Raw genomic sequence first — 17,792 nt, forward strand, 5'->3', positions numbered from 1 at the left:
TTAAATTGTACAGGAATTCAGGGTAACTCTCGTCCCTGGACTTAGTAGCGTTCCGAAAACGTTGTCTGAACGCCTCGGCGCTAAGCCTATACTTTCTCAGAAGGCAAGCTTTGACCTTCTCGTAGTTGTCCGCGTCCTCCTTGCTTAGCCGCGCGACAACCTCCGCTGCCTCGCAGGGCAGAACCGTCAATAATCTCTGAGACCAAGTGTCTCGCTGGAAGGACAGTTTTTCGCAGGTTCGCTCAAAGTTAGCCAGATACAGACCGATATCCCCTGATATCACATATGGCTGCATGTACTTTGACATCTTGAAATCTGCCTCCTTGTTGAGAAGAGGTACCGCTAGCTGGGGACAATTGCCCGACCTCTTGCTCAACTCTAGTTCTAATTTCCGGAGCTCAATTTCTTGGTCCAGCTTTTTTGCTTCTCTTTCACGCTTCTTTTCCTCTTTTTCCCACTCACGTTCGCGCTCCCTTTCCTCTTTTTCCCTCTCAAGTTCACGCTCACGCCTCTTTTCCTCTTTTTCCCGCTCTTTCTGCTGTCTGAGCTGCTTCTTTTTTTGACCGATGAGGTTCCATGCTTCACTGAGCTCCTCATCATCGGTTCCCAGATCAGTGATTGCCTTTATAATCAAGGGTTTTCGTGCCAAACCACTTGTATCAATTCCCAATTCCTCACACAATAGCAACAGGTCCGGTTTCTGCAGCTTTTGTAGGTCCATGATCGCTCCGAGTGTCGGCTACTTCCAAAACAACTGTGCAAACTACCAACCTAAAGGCGTTTCCACACTCTCTTTACCAGTTCTAAAATCTAACCCTGTTCTAGAACCTGGTCCACATCAGAAGAAAAGCCAAGCACTCACCCACACATGCGATCGATGTTCCGAGCTGCCCTCTTGGCCGATTGTTGCTCCTGCTTGTTGCTTGAGATGCCACCTCCGATCACAAGGTGTTGTGGCTTGTAGCTTCAGATCTCAACGCTGGTCACCAGTCGTTGTGCTTGTAGATTCAGATCCTACCGCTGATCACAGTTGTCGTGACGCTGGGGCTAAGTCGACCCGGCCTTCACTTGGTAGCGTGCAGAGACTCGGGGTTGAAGTAGGATTGAATCTTCGAAGTTGGTGAAATATGTACAAGCAGGTTTAATGGCACTTTGAGAAAACTTATTTACAATATTTACACGAAAAAGAAGGGTACATCAGTAAAATGACAAGCGTTAAGAGTTCATAGCGAGAAGCGACTGGATGAGCCGTTTACCCAGGGCCCAGAGCGACATTTCGTGCTCTGCAGCGTCCTTAAAACCCCCCTATGTCCAGCCCCTCTCTGAAGATGCTGACCAACCAAATCCAGGGCACGCCCCTCAGGTATCGGCATCCAATCGAACACATCACTGCACTGATGGTCTGAAGCACTGACTGGTCCGGCATTCATTCGTTGGGCGTGATCACTTGTTGGCGGGAAAAGCTTGGGAACGGCGAGGAGAGGAGGTACATTTCTATTCTTCAGCAAAGAAACCACAGGCTGGTTCTGACAAGGGGTTTTACTTCTCAGAAACCCGAGTGCACGTGGCGCCGCATAGGGCTCCCAACATGGTCCCTTTTCGACAATTGCAAATCTTTCCTGCATTCCCGGGAAATCACTTAATGGCCGTATGAGTCATGCTCCTTTCTTGTCCTGCACGTCAGCGGACATGTCACTCTGTCGTCTCCTTTGGATAGGAGGCATTCATCACTGGAGGATAGCACTTCTCGACTGGAAGGGTGAACAAAAGAAAGAAAGCACTTCCTGCTATTTCCCTCAGGGGGACGTTTCTTTGTGTTTTTCCAGACGTTCTCTTGACAGGGTCAATTTGGCATTTGCAGGTTGTCCACAAAGCAAAACATGCTTACAAAACAGGATTCCTGGAAACAGGCTCACTTAGAGCCATTGGACCATCACCACATATTCACAAAACTTATCCATGCCCACAGGCGAACAATAGAGCGCGCAATTGCGGATGCTTGGTCGTAACACTACGTACATTTTTCTTTTTTTTATAATCGATGTGTGCGCATTTCGATCTGATTGCGCAGGAGGACGTGCTGAGCCGACTTGGAAACAATGCTGCGGCGGTGGAATTAGCTCTTTTCGCTGCAGTCTGAGGTCCGATCTCCTCTGCCCCAAAACGTCCGTCTTTAACTTCTTCATATCGAAGTGCATGCAATCACATGTATACCGATCAGGTAAGTCAAATTAGCGCTGATTTTATTCTATAAGATAATGTACTGCAACTAATTATGTATTGTTTTGAGACTTATGCGCATCTTGTTACTGTAAATGTATATTTTGAAATTGGTGTGCGCGCCTTGCGCTGATCGTGCAGGTAGGCGATATCAGCTGATCTGGAAACTGTTTGCGACAGTGGAAGCTCGTTTCGCCGAAGCCCGAAGTCCTTGGTCTCCTCTACACTAAAACGCTGGTCTTTTACTTCTTCATGGCGGTGCACTTGCCGTACAGGTATTAGCGCTCATTTTGTTCGGAAAATTCGATTATCCGACTCACATCGATTGGACGCATTCAACCCAGTTAAATGTCAAATGCTATCACTGATATAAATATTGCAGCACCCCTCACCATAGGAGCGATCAGAAGCTGTACAAGCATCATCGCTGCTGCCAAGCCGAAGCTCGTGCCAGCACTGAGTACAAGATTTATGGCAAGTGCTTTTTTTTGTTTTGTTTTTTTGCTGCTGTAATGATGTCGATACGTGAAATTTGATGATTGAGTGATGCGGTATGCTGGCAAAGTAAGTGAGCCAGCGCGTTCATTTTATGGATTTTGGAATTATATATGTGATGCACACAGATCTGAGCCGTTTCACACTGCCATATGGTTGATTTTGCTCTGTGCGCTTGCTTTCTGGGCAAGCAGTTGTATTTTTGTCGTGCGGATTATTTCCTGCTGCTCACATGCTCATGAGGTGTTCAGGTAACTTGTTCCAAGTTTTAAAAATTTACAACGGGATCTATAAGCTTCTACGAGTTGGGCTGTCTAAATAGTAGTCTTGGCTGATAAGACAATTTTTTAAATAATGCTCGGTTGTTAAATAACGAAAATAAATCAGATGACTTATCGTTAAATATCCGGTCGCTTTTGCTGTAAAAGTTCCATCTAGTTTGAGAAAATTAAGCTGTATTCTACGGAATAAACTTATTGTAGGTTTCATGTAAATATCGCGGAAACTATTTTTTCTGCCGCGTTGGAATCCCTCATACGCGCTCTATGACAAGCGCGGACACTTGGTTTTGCTAGAATTTTTTAATTGCAGCATTAGCATGCAAGAACGCGCTTCGGGAGGGTAAGGTTTGAGTGCGCTACGGTTGAAAATTGCAACATCATGACTCCAGCAAAACGAAGTGATCCCGCCTTTCTCGCGGATTCATTGATTGCGGCTTTGCGCTAATGTATTTCAGTCGGGTCGCATGAAAGTCAGGCGCATAAAATATATTGATGTGATAGTGCAGTTGGTGGCAGTGAGCAAAGAAGTTATTTATTCTATCTTTCCACCCTACATTTGCCTGCAATGTAAAAGTCTAGGCGAAAATGAAATATTTAAATAAAAGACTTGTCTTCGTACAGCTGACCAAGATGGAACCTGCCGCAGATCCGACCAGTCGCAAACATCAAGTGATCGACAGGCTGCCAAAAGAAGAAGACCAAGTCTCAAGCCCATCTTCCACATGTGGCACACGCGTGTTCTATAGTCAGTCATATATCTACGCTTATTAAAAAGCCAATCGCGAGCTTTTTCTGAACGCCGTTGACAACTAAATTTTTCACCAAATACTGCAGATTTTGTTTCTTCATGGCATCAGAAAAGCTACTGCTTTTCTTGATGCATTTGTATGCGAAAACCCATGCGCGGGTTTTCCGGAAGTCGCGCCGCCGCCATGCTAGTTGTAGTCCAGTCGTCAGCAGAACTACAGCCAGCTGCACCACTGCACCATTCCAATCAGCGCTCGATGAGCAAGCGCAAACTTCTCGCACGTCTCTCCGACTTCACCATCGAGGAAATTTCGTCATCTGAGTACTTTACTAAATTGTATTGACTCATGAAAGCTCAACGTTTGAAAGTGTCTGCTGCTCTTCCTTTTCTGTTGATGATATGAGCCGAGTATCGCATTGGTTTTAGCTAGTGTTATTCTAGAACACTACAATTTGAGATATGTATGAGTACTATTTTGATGTACGCACTTGATTTTGCTGCACTGTTTTCGCTGACGTGCATCGCAATGAGTGTAACGTTAACGTAGTTATGAATATAGGAGCACCACGTACTTGTTGGCGACAGTCTTGAAATGCGGCGCCGAGTAATTTGAGCCCTTGATAGTATTTACGTGGCCATAGCGCATAACTAATATTTAGCCGCTGTGATGTCTTGAGGTCCGTCAGTAGGCTCAGTGACGTTTTTTATTTGTGTTAAAAGTGAATCGGGTCTCGTTACTAATACGAAAACTTCATCTGCATAGCCTCATTCAAGTATATCAACTTCGCACTGGGGAATACGCGTCAAATTTCATATAAGTAGCCGTAATAATATTTTATTAATGATTCATACTGACGGATTAGGTCTAAGCTGTAAGTAAGCGTACAGAAGAAACAATGCGCGGTGGAGCATTTATTTTGGGTTGATTTTTGCATTATGATTTTTGTCTTATTCCTGCCTTTTTCTCTTCACTACTGTTATCCTATATTTAATTTGATATTTAGGGTTCCTTGTAAATGCAACCTAACGTATTTAGATTTGCCTTATTACAGCTTTCTTCAAGCATTTTAAGAGCACCTCAACCTCTGTACAGTACCTACCTTCAAAGTACCTTAGGCAGTGTCTGAATGATAAAATCAATGAAAATGAGAAATAGCATTCATTAAAGCCTATGTCTGCTCTAGGAAAATATAATTGTTATCAGATTACCAGCACAGTGTGACACAGGATTGAATTGATATCTGTAGGGTATAAACGTTATGAAATGAAGGTTGTACCATGTTAACAAAACATAGAACCTCTTTATTAACTTAGCATATATGTAGACTATGGGGCTCTGATTGCCTGGTACTACCTGGCTTTTTTTCCTAGTGCTGCATGTTGTGTAAATGCTTCTATTTCACTTATGACAATGGAAATGCCATGGTCAAAATATGTAGTCTCGCAAAGTTTATAGACAGCAGGAAGTTGAGCATGCAGTGTTAGGTTTAAAATTGCACTGGCATGTTGTATGACTAGACTTTTTACCTTTTTGACAGCTGTGCACGGTTCTGCCATGTCATGTGGACTACGGAGCCACAATGGTCCAGGCTGGACCACTGAAACGCGGTCACTGAACCCTTTCTTCGGAAAAGAGCACATTGTCAGTTATGCGAACTCTATATAGTAAGCTGTCATTGCTCTCTAAAACTGATCAGCGCCTATTCGAAACCTGAGGGAGCATGACCATGTCGAAAGGTTTGAGGAAGTTTTTTTTTTTTCAATCGAACAGTGTGGTGCTACAAATTCCTTGTTTCATTATGAAGTGTTTGCAAGGTTTTTACAGAACCTAACGTTATTAACTTATGATAATGGTGTCAGTTTCACTATGCAGGACGCTTTTTTACTGATTGTTTGAAATGCATCCTATGGGCATCCTTTCATTTGAAATGAAGTAAAGCTTAGAAGTGCTCATTTTGTTAATTTGTCTGTTTTATAAGCAGCACTAAGGTTTCTTGGTGTCCGTCTTCAACCAACAAAGTACTCCTAAATTGCCTTTTTCTGATGTACAGACCAGATTTAAGCTCATGGGAAGTAGGAATTTCTCTATTTTTAGAGTTTCTGTAATGCTAAAAACTTTAGTATCCAAGGTAATCAGGGTTCTACCCAGAAAACTTTGAGAGGTGGACATTTGTGGACCAAAGAAAGGGGGGGGGGGTCTGTTTAAATGGCCTCATTGCATTTTTGAGGAAGCTTCACCGAACGACCTGTGGCTTGAATGTGTAGATGTACATGCTTGAAAAAAATGTCTCGGAAGCGATACTAATGTTGAAGTTCATTTTTTATGCAGGTACATTGAGAGCAAAGGCGCTCAAAAACATTGAGAGAGTGGCCTGTGGCTTTTCACATCAGGCCATTTACAGAATTTGACATTTTCAACTGAAGACACTTCACAGACCGTGGTGAAAGCACAAGTGCTGGCATCTATGGCAACACGGACAACATATAATGTTAGGGTCAAGCTGCTTAAGTGTGATGGAGAAGTGATAAGTGGCAACTGTTCATGTATTGCTGGGAAAGGCAGAGTATTTAAGCTTGTGTGCTGTGTTTTGTATGGCTGATGCACATTGCACAGCATGATATTGCTAATGTACCAGATGCTGTGGCATGCACCGAAGGCGAGCGTCAGTGGTACAATCCACGAGACCCAAAGAAAATAACAGAGATTTCAGCACATTGTTTTTTCTAAGTACATCACTGAAAGTATCAGCGATGCACCTAGGCATCACAAAAGAAGAGCAGTGTACTCATCGCTGCCAAGTGAGGGCATGGATTTGTCCACATTGCGCCTTATAAACCTGCATGGAAAGTTTAAAACAAGCAAATTGGATTGCTTCGCAGATGTCCTGGAAGCCAACGACTTCATGCCACTAAAACGAAAGAAAGCTGAAAGTTCAGACCCTGAAGATGTGCCTGGACTACCTGCAAGGGGGCTGGAGCGAGTTAAACAGGGGGACGCTTTGTTGCCGTATACGCAGGAAGAAGTTGCAGCCTTAGAAGCAGCCACACGACTTCAAAGTGGTTGCCTCCTTTGGCATAGATATAGGAAGGGTATCATTACAGCATCACTGACACATAGAGTGTTCACTTGGGTCAAAACATGTCAAACAAAAATGGGACCACATGATGCCCGAAGTCTCACTGCTACAGCATTGGGAGGGAAAAAAGTTAGGGCAACATTTGCGATGAAGCGGGGACTATTGTGCGAGCCCGAAGCCCGACGAGCCTTTCAGGACCGAAATAACACCCATGTGGAGCTGGAAGTTAGTGAGACTGGGCTCTTCCTCTCTCGGGAGCACAGCTTCCTAGGAGCAAGCCCAGACGGTCTTGGGAAGTGCAAATGATGTGCACTAACGTCTAATAGAAATCAAAGGTCCTCTCAAGGTTGAAGACTTTGCCAAAATGCATCTACGTGATGGACAGTTAAAGAAAAGCAGCAAATATTATACGCAAGTGCAAGTCCGGATGGGTGTGACTGGCCTGGATTCCTGTGTACTCTTCGTGTACAGCAAAGAAAGGTGTGTGCAAATTCTCGTGCCCTTTGACAGTGGCTTCTTTGCAGAGGTAGCAAAACATTGCACACTTTTTGCTACTATGTATTTGCTACCCCACATTTCCAGCAACTGCTGAAGTACTGTATTCTGAAGTTTGGACAAGAAATGAATACTGCTGATTTTTTTCTTCTGTACTTCCTTGTGTAATTGCATATGATCAGCAGCATTACGCATCTGGGAGGACAGGTTAGCTGTTAAAAAGCTGTCTTGTTATTAAAGTAGCCTAACTCACCGCTGCATCTGTGCTTGTAAAGCATCTTTGTATTGTGGGCACTCTTGAGCAGCATTTGTACGTTGGCCTAGGTGCACTAATAAATTATTTAACTGAGAGGACAAAGAACAATGCACACTGAAGCAATCAGGAATAATAAATTTCACTGCTGGATTCTTTATTATGGTATTAAGCCTCTGTCTAGTGCACAATTGATCGTTTTCTGGCTGACGGTATAAAATGAATAATTAGCGACGTTGTTCCGACACTGTGAAGTTGCATACAATCTTCAAATCATAGTAGTGCTGTGTGCAAGTATTCAAAAAAATTCCAAAGTTCACTGTTGACTTAAAGTCAATGATATTTTTAGGTAACACAAGAGACACCTGTAGTAAAAATTATTGCTTTCTTGCATTTATTAATTTTACATAAACATGTCTTAACAGACTGAATAGCTTATAACAAACCACAAAACATTCTTTGGATTTCAGATGTTTTGTTAACCACGTGACCATGCCCAGTCATGAAGACTGTTTAGTGGCTTATGTGCTCGAAAGCTGAGCATATTCTACACATACTTCCAAGTCAAAGAGTGGCACCCACTGAGCTGGATCATTGCCAGTATATTGATGAGAAGTAGCTACCTTTTTTACAGTTTTACGAGGGCATTGGATTGCAGACAATGTTCAAACAGACCGACAGCGACAACAACGGTTGATCAGGTCTGTTTTGCATACATCAGTAATTTTCTTTTTTTATGCACTGGTACTATAAAAAGTTCAGTGTATTGAAAGGAAATGGAAACAAGGTGCTAGAAAGCTTGTCATGCTTTGTACACGATGGCTCACAACCATGAGCATGCTGGAATCTTTGGGGGATGCTAGCCCATTAAAAGATGGGGATGTTAACCTCTTGAAGGATTGGACTGTTCAACACACTGTCTGTTCTGTATACAAATGTATACATGAATATCGTCAACGTACTTGGAGTAACCAAAGAATTGGGCTGTTCTGCAAAGGACTATTCTCACAACAATAATGAGTTGATAAAAAAGTGCATATAATATAACCAACTTCTGTGTACAGCCTTTATAAATTATAAAACGTTTGACTTGGTTAAAATCAAAGAGGTTGTGCAGACATTCTGCAACAAGCTGGAGAGGAGGCATCTAAAAAGGTAGTGCAAAACCCTCAGTTACACAGCCATGATAGTCCATGGAGAAAGGGATAAAATTACATTAAGGAAGTTTCAGAATTGAGGACATGATTTAACATCCCTGCCTTCCGCCCTCCTTTGATCCTCTCCTGTAGCGTAGTATTGATCGTGTGATTACAAGAAACAAGAAATGAGTGCCGTTAGTCAGGGAAAATATGTTGATTCATGACATCATGGTTGAAATCTAGAAGAAATGGGCATGGACCGGATACGTAATGCAAAGGAAACATCACCAACGGTTCCTTAAAACAGCCGATGATATTCTGAGAGGGGGGGGGCAAGCACAGCAGTGAGTGCCGTTTTGTTGAAGGATGAGAATAGAAGTTGGGGACATCAGGTGCGTGCAGTTGACACCGCACAGGGTTACTTTACATTAATACAGAAGTCTGCCCTGCAGTGAGTGTAGGCTGATAATGGCCATGTCAACCAACAAAAAACATGGATCATGATGAAGACATGCACGAGCATACTGGCACAGCCTTGCATTGCAAACATGAAGAGCCTGTTGTTGTTGCTAAGTGGTTAGGGCACTCTACTATTGACCCGAGAGACCGGGCTCAAAACCAAGCTGCTGCAGCAGCATTTTGATTGAGGTGAATCACAAGGCACTTGTATACAGTGCAACGTCAGTGCACATTTAAGAACCCCAGGTGGTCAAAATTATTTTGTAGCCCTTAGCTACAGCATCTCTCATAGCCTGAGCTGTTTTGGGATATTAATCTCCATAAATCAAATCAAACAGCAAACACTGAGAATTCACACCGCCTCACAGCAATGGTTCACCCGCGAAGTTAGTCAAGAGTGCACAAATGTTCCACACTTTAAGTTGCCAAGACATGCTGTTTGGGAACACTTGGGAGAGTATTTTGTACGTCTTGATCCTCCTGATGACTCTTTCCACGTGTATCCGCACACTACCAATTAGTCTTGTCTCATTTTCGTCTTCTTCTGAGAGCTGAGGCCGTCCTTCCAGGAATGGTGGTATGTTGAGTTGCAAGGACCGCTGCTTGCGCTCTTATTCAATAGTGAATCCCCTGTCAGCCATTACACTTCGCCCTAGTGCAAACCTCTCTAATACTCCAGAAGAATTTGTTAGTGCTTTGTCAGACACTCTCCCGGGAGCCAGATCTGACACAAATGTCACAAACTCATTGGGGCTGCAAACAACTAGTCGCTTTGCAGTATTATGTTTTTTGTATGTGGAGTACGTTTCACTTTGGACTCGGAATGAAGATGGTGTCTGGATGAAATGAAAATTTCAGTGCAGTCAAGTATGCCGTCAACAGTTGTGTAGCCTTTGTCGGTGAAGGCTTTTAGCCTGTACTTGTCACATAGTTCTGGTGACATCCAGGTTGGGACCTATAGAATGAGTAATGAAAAGAGCTATATTTGTATTCTATACATACATTTACAGTGTCCATTTTATTGCAATATTATAAGGCCCCCTCTGGATGTTGCATCCCTGCCAACTCTCCCGAATTGTCCGGGAGCCTCTCGAATTTGATTACATCTCCAGATTTTAAGGACACTAGCTCAAATCTCCTGAAAAGTGGCCGACACAGCCCACCATTTGTTTTTCTTTTTTTTTTTTGCATGCTTCAGCAATAATCCCATAACATCCTATAATACAATCATGCCGGAAAGTAGCGCAGGAGCGGTTAGTCACCAGCATTCACCTTGAATCTAGGTAGCGGCCACCAGCATGAATGTGAGCGACAGACGGGAGCTGGATTTTCCGGACTGGCTGGTCTCTGGCTGGCTGGTGCATTTAGCAATCCAGTTATATGATCTCGGGTGCGCTAGTACAGTGCCTGGAATACTGTGGCGCCAGCAATTTGCTAGGCTTCAGTTGGCTTTTTCAGATCATTGAGTGAAGTGAGGAATGCTGAACTACTCTTTGTGCTTCCCAGAGTTGGAATGATTGATGGTGCTACCAAAAGCCAAGAAGAATGTCGTTACAGAAAAAAAAGTACTTGCGAGTATACTTCGAAGAGTTTCTGACGATGCAACAACACAGATATCAGTTGAAAATAAGCTATTAGGCAGCCACTCTCACCTCTTTCAGTTATCAGCCTCAATAATTTCCGAATTGCTGAATTAAAAGATATGCCTCCACCCCCCCCCCCCCTAACCCCAGCAGTTTCCCGAATTTTCCTGTTACTAGGTTGGCAGGTATGACGTTGCGATTCATCAAGACCATAAAAAATAGAGAAGACAAAAGGCACAGTAAGGAACGCCATAAAAAAAAAAATAAGTAATGCTGACATACCTGGCAAAGCCTATATTGTCCAAAAAAACCAACCATGTTGCCCAGATCCTTGAGACAGTGGTTTTAGAAACACCAAACCTGGGAATAAAACATCATTTATCAAAATGTGCACTTCAGCAATTGGCAGCTGCTAGACAACAAAATAAGTGAGAAGAGGAAGCTACTAGTGCAGTTTAAACACTGTTTAAACAGTTTAAACAGCTGTTTAAACACCTTCAGTTGCAGAGGCAGGAGATATAACAAAGGTACCCTTAGCTTAGCCTCCAAATTCCATGTGGCATTCAGTGGAAGTAATCGTTAACAAAAGCAGCACTTAGTAATGGTCATTTCTTTAACTTACTGCTGGCACGCTTACAAGTACGATGTGCCCCCCCCCCCCCATGTCAATTTCACTATGCGCTATATTGACAAAGATTTCCTGGAATATTAATGCGTGTATAGGAGAAGCATCGTGGTCCATTGAAGTCATCAGGCATCTCATGCACTGCTAGAATTTACAGGGCCTGCTTTGCCAAAAGAGCGACATCATATTGTGGAGACCTAACACATTACCCACGGTGCTCACTAGCCATGAAGCCCCTGCGTTATTAAAAAACAGGTTGCATGATCTTAAACAACAGCAAAGGATAATTAACTTCTAGCTGAAAATTCTAATTTGGAGTACATTGTACTACACTATGCTCTAAGACATTCAGCAAGCAGCTTTACAGAGCATAAGCAACTAAGGCCATTGTGCACTGAACAGCTGTTCATCACAACGTGTTTTAAGAATACAATGTGATTAACTTTTTGAACATTTTTACTCAAGAATCAAAGTGTTTCTACAGTGAGGTCATCATCATCATCAGCCTGACTATACCCACTGCAGAGCGAAGGCCTCTCCCATATTTCTCCACTTAACCCGGTTCTGTGCTAGCTGCATCCACTTGACCCCTGCGAACTTCTTAATCTCCTCCACCCACCTAACTTTCTGCCGCCCCCTGCTACGCTTTCCTTCCCTTGGAATCCAGTTTGTTACCCTAAGTGACCATCGGTTATCCTCTCTTCGCACTACATGTCCTGCCCATGTCCATTTCTTCTTAATTTCCACTAGAATGTCGGTAACTTGAGTTATTTCTCTGACCCACACTGCACGCTTCCTATCTGTCAATGTTACCCCTACCATTTTTCATTCCATAGCCCTCTGGGTTGTCCTCAACTTAAGTGGAACTGTCTTGGTTACCCTCCACGTTTCAGCGCCATAGGTGAGTACAGGTAAGATGCAACTGTTATATGCTTTCCTCTTTAGCGATACCGGTAAGCTGCTAGACATAATCTGCGAGTGCTTGCCAAATGCGCTCCATCCCAATCTTATGGTCCGGATCTGCGGTTACTACCTGTCCTAAGTAGGCATATTCGCCTACTACTTCCAGTACTTCGCTACCTAATGTAAACTGCTGTTCCTTCCCGAGGCTGTTGAACATTACCTTAGTCTTCTGCATATTTATTTTCAAGCCTACCTTTCTACTTTTCCGGTCTAGGTCATCAATCATTATTTGTAGTTCATCTCCCGAGTTGCTTAGCAAGGCAATGTCATCAGCAAATCGCAGATTACTGAGGTATTCTCCATCTACCCTTATCCCTAACTGCTCCCATTCCAAGTCTCTGAATACTTCCTCTAAGCAAGCTGTGAATAGTACTGGGGAGATTGTGTCTCCTTGCCTAACACCTTTCTTTATGGGAATTTGTTACTTTCTTTATGCAGAACTATGGTTGCTGTGCAGCCACTGTATATATCTTCCAGCACTTTCACGTACGGCTCGTCTACCCCCTGATTTCGCAATGCTTGCATCACCGCCGAGGTTTCAACTGAGTCAAATGCGTTTTCGTAATCAATGAATGCTATGTATAAGGGCTGGTTATATTCCGAGCATTTTTCTATCACCTGATTGATGGTATGGATATGATCGATAGTAGAGCACCGTTTCCGAAACCCTGCTTGATCCTTTGCTTGATTGAAGTCTAAGGTTGTCCTGATTTTATTAGCGATTACCTTAGTAAATACCTTATACGTAACAGACAGTAAGTTGATTGGTCTGTGATTTTTAAGGTCCTTAGAGTCCCCTTTCTTATGAATGAGGATAATGTTTGCATTCTTCCATGGTTCCGGTACCATCGATGACACCAGGCACTGCGTATACAAGGTGGCCAGTTTTTCTAACGCGATATCCTCCCCGTCCTTCAGCAAATCTTTAGTTATCTGATCCTCTCCAGCTGATTTCCCCCTTTTCATAGTTTCTAATGCTTTCTTGACCTCGTCCTTCGTCACTGGTAGAACGTCTGAATGTTTTTCCCTACCACCAATCTCAGTACGGTCCTGACTACTTTGACTACTGTAGAGATTTGTATAGAACTCCTCGGCTACTTTGACAATCTTATCCATATTCGTGATGACGTTGCCCGCCTTGTCCCTTATCGCATACATCTGGTTTTTGCCTATGCCCAATTTCTTTTTTACCGCTTTAAGACTTCCCCCGTCCTTTACAGCATGCTCAATTTTCTCCATGTTATACTTCCTTATATCGGCCACTTTGCGCTTATTGATTAGCTTTGATATCTCGGCCAATTCGATCCGGTCTGTTGGATTGGAAGCTTTCATTCTCTGGCGTTTCTTAATCAAATCTTTCGTCTTCTTAGACAGCTTACCGGTATTCTCTCTAACTGTCCTACCGCCTACTTCTACCGCGCACTCAGTAATGATATCTCTGAAATTATTGTTCCTTGCTTCTAGGGTAATGTCGCCATCCTCGGTAAGAGCTGAATACCTATTCTGTAGCGAGATCCTGAACTCTTCTGCCATCCCCCTCACCGCTAATTCGTTGATGGGTTTCTTTCTTACTAATCTGTTGCGTTCCTTCTTCAGATTTAGGCTAATTCGGGACCTCACCATCCTGTGGTCACCGCATCGCACTTTCCCGATTACCTCTAAATCTTGCATAATGGCGGGGGTTGAACACATTATGAAGTCGATTTCATTTTTAGTCTCCCCGTTCGGACTTTTCCATGTCCATTTCCGGTTCTTCCGTTTGCTGAAGAAGGTATTCATGATTCGTAAGTTATTGCGCTCTGCAAACTCAACTAGTAACTCCCCCCTGCTATTCCTAGAACCAATGCTATAGTCACCTATTGCCTTGTCTCCTGCCTGCTTTTTCCCTACCTTAGCATTGAAGTCGCCCATTAGTACAGTATACTGCGTCTTTACTTTTCGCATTGCCGATTCTACATCTTCGTAGAAGCTTCCAACTGCCTGGTCATCATAACTACATGTAGGTGCATAGGCCTGTACAACCTTGTTTATACCGCTTATTAAGCCTAATTACGATGCCTGTCACCCTCTCATTAATACTATAGAATTCATCGATATTACCCGCTGTATACTTATTGACAAGGAAACCTACTCCTAGTTCTCGCCTCTCCGGTAAACCTCGATAATACAGTACATGCCTATCCTTCAGTACAGTATATGACTCATTCGGCCTCCTAACCTCACTAAGCCCTATGACATCCCATTTCTACCTTCTAGTTCCTGTAAGAGCACTGCCAAACTAGCTTCACTAGCTAGGGTTCTAGCATTAAACGTTGCCAGGGTCAGTTTCCAATGGCGGCCTGTCCAGCGGAGCCAGGCTTTCTTAGCACCCCCTGCTGCGTCACAGGTCTGACCGCCGCCATGGTCAGTTGTTCCGCAGCCGCTGGTCAGTGACGGCCGGGGTTTTGTGGAGCTTATCATAAGAGGTTGCAGCCAATTACTACACCAGGGTGGCCAACTCCTGTTCTGGTGAGGGAGTGCGTTACCGGAGGTGTTGACCGGCATCAGGTCGCACCCCAAACCTGTTTATGCAATTCCATCGACACGCGGATTTTTTGTTTTTGGTTTTTTTTTAATCCGGTGGAGAATTGCGCGGCACCGGGATTTGAACCCCGGTCCTCTTGCATGCGAGGCGGATGTTCCACCGCTACGCCACCGCTGCGTCTATCTACAGGTAGGTACTACTGTACAGTGAGGTACTACTGTATAATGAGTAACTGCATATACTGAAGCTGACCTTTTGATAAAATCCTACATGCATACTGTGTATGTGAATCAAAGCAAGAGTAACAATCATAATGGGTTCTGGACTGTGCAACAAGATACACCCACGGAATGGCATAAATAAAGACTGGTCAGATTTGCCTATTTACTCTGCACAGTGGGTTCATACAAAATGGTGCAGCGATATCCCCATAAACAGATGGGAAAAGATTTCGATGAGTACTCTTATTAACCAAACAAAAATTAAGTGGAAATGGCTCTTAGTGCCAAATAAAAATTTTTCTTTAAATGTTGACAGCCTACCTGTATGCAAGATCAAGGCTATCAAGACCAAGCCGTAGCCGCATCAGGACAAGCACAAGCTGGGTCTTCAAAGGCAAGGTGAACTTTCTCTCCTCACTGCTGGTTTCTTTCATCTGCCAGAACTGAAGACGTTTTACATCTGGCTATAAAAAGGACCAAAAAACCTCCAAACGCTCGCTGGACGTGAAGCCTGTGTAAAAGCGAAGCTTTTTCTCATCTTTCACAAGCCCTTCATACGCGTTTTCCATATTCTGAGCGGCTTTAGCCTTGCAAGTTCTTAATTTTTTTGTATGGACAACAGCTCGCGTTTTAAGCACCTGTTCTTCTTCTGAAGACGGTAACACAACTTTTTTGTTTCAGTGTGATCAAGCCGACTTCGTTCCAGCTGGCGCTTTAGCTCTGCCACTTGTGCATTTGCTACTTCAGCTTGTTCCAAGAGATCTGTCACAATGTGCTTCTGTTCAGAAACTTCTCTACGAGGTCATCATAACTTATTTTTTGGCTGTTGTACGAGTGGTCCAAGAGTATGTTCGCTTCAGACTCTTAATTACAGTTACTGTCATCGCTGCTGCTGGCAAAGGTGAAGAGTTCCTGCCCACGTTGTTCGGTAGGTACAGTTGAGGTGCTGGTAACTTAGGCTGGAAGGTGAAAATAAAAACCAATGTGTTTTAGTAACCTAAGAAATGTTAGTTTGCAATTCAGCTGTAGGTGATGCTTTGCACACACATTTTTTTTTTATTGCTTCACATGATTTCACATTGACTAAATATTCCCTCTTGTTTTTTATTCAACAGTACAATTATTCTAGCCATCTCCTTGTGTCAAACTATCCCCAGAAAATAGAAATGAAGTATATGCAAACATGGCATGCTATTTTTATTTCCTCCTTGTGCTTATTTTACCTCAGTTCATCTCAGCGGCCGCCTCTTCTTCACTTTTTGCTGTCTCAGGGGGAAAATTGTGGCAACACGGATCATGTAAGTCTTTTTACTCCCTTCGAAGTGGGCACTGCATACTCTGTCTCCCGTCGTTGGCACAAACTTTGAAAACCTGGGTAGAGAGATTTTCAGCAGTACAACTATAATACTGCTAAGCATGGCCAGGGCTACTCCACTGTTATTTATGCATTTTTGTATGCCCAAGCTGTATGCCTTCATTGCGCTACTACAGTAGCACTTTCTCTAGATTAAAAGTACATATTGATCAAGAAAATCAGAACGGTAGCAAAATAATGAAAGTTTCATTTTCACTTTTTTTTTACAAAACCAGTCCCATCGTTGGCACAAACTTTGCAAACCTAAGTACAGAGAGTTTCAGCAGTACAACCATGATACAGCAAAGCACGGTCAGGGCTACTGCACTGCACTTTACGCATTGTTTGTATGCTCAAGCTGTATGCCTTCATAGCGCTCATACAGTAGCACTTTCTCTAGATTAAAAGTACATATTGATCAAGAACATAAGGATGGTGTCAATATGGTGAAGGTTTAATTTTCTTTTTTTTTTTTCAAAACTACAAATGCATATAATATACATTGCTGCAGACACAGCTCAATAGTTACACTCAAATCGGTTGCGTGCTTACGCTAGCTGACAACATCGCGGAAGTAAAGGCGAGGTTTCGAGATACCGCTAGCCGCTATGATAACACGTGAAGGTTCACCTAATCTCGGGCCATGACATCCCTGCTAAGCTGTTGTCAAGGGTCCCGTGAAGCGAGTATATTACTTCGCTAGAAAATGTTATGCCTGGTTGTAACCGCGCTTGTACCACGGCGCATGGTAACAAAAAAAGAAAAGACGACTCTAGAGTCATTCACGACACAGCCATGGATGACTGTAACCTCGTTTTTTACGATACGGCTAGAAGCACCGTGAAAAGAAATGCGAACAGCGAAGCGCACCGACACTGCGCAGTTCAAACTTATCTGTGTTTCCGCTGTAAACTCGAAAGTGAGCTTGCCGTAAATGAAACACCGTAAGCCATGTTCAGATCTAGAAGTCCTCTACTTGTAATAAAAGCATGCAGTGAAAATGAAGCAAAAAAAAAAAAAAACGAAGGACCTACAGCAAGAAACATCGGCGTGCAAGTACACCCGTGCTAACGATGGTTGATCCATTCCGGAATAGGATTACAAAGGCAAAGGCACCCAAACATTATATTCTTTGAAATGTTCAACTACTAGTTTTACATTCCGATACAAGCAGCTGCACAATTTACTTACAAAAAAGCTCCAAACATCGTAAAACGCTTTCTTATCTGCCAGACTGTCCGGCCCTGTTTATCCACTGAATCAACGTCTGTCGAAGTTTTTGGTCTTTAGGAAAGACATAAAACCCGAGACCTTTGTCCCTTGCACTGTTGTTGTAGCACCCAGGAACGCAAGAA

At 43.3% G+C, this 17,792-nt stretch overlaps 3 pseudogenes across 1 annotated transcript; 1 reads left to right on the top strand and 2 right to left on the bottom strand.

Moving 5' to 3' along the window:
• Nucleotides 1–6,053: 6,053 nt before the first annotated feature.
• On the top strand, nucleotides 6,054–7,413 carry LOC146180668 (uncharacterized; annotated as a pseudogene).
• Nucleotides 7,414–9,136: 1,723 nt separating this feature from the next.
• LOC146180669 (uncharacterized) lies at nucleotides 9,137–10,116 on the bottom strand (annotated as a pseudogene).
• A 5,031-nt stretch (nucleotides 10,117–15,147) lies between these two features.
• Nucleotides 15,148–16,673, bottom strand: LOC146180670 (uncharacterized; annotated as a pseudogene). Its single transcript, XR_014700389.1, has 2 exons — nucleotides 16,307–16,673; nucleotides 15,148–16,042 (listed from the first exon to the last, which is right to left on the bottom strand). The product of XR_014700389.1 is annotated as an uncharacterized LOC146180670 (transcript).
• Between the last annotated feature and the right edge of the window lie 1,119 nt (nucleotides 16,674–17,792).

Source organism: Amblyomma maculatum, chromosome 8 (assembly GCF_055883805.1).
Source record: "Amblyomma maculatum isolate TAMU_Amacu chromosome 8, ASM5588380v1, whole genome shotgun sequence".
NCBI lineage: Eukaryota > Metazoa > Arthropoda > Arachnida > Ixodida > Ixodidae > Amblyomma > Amblyomma maculatum.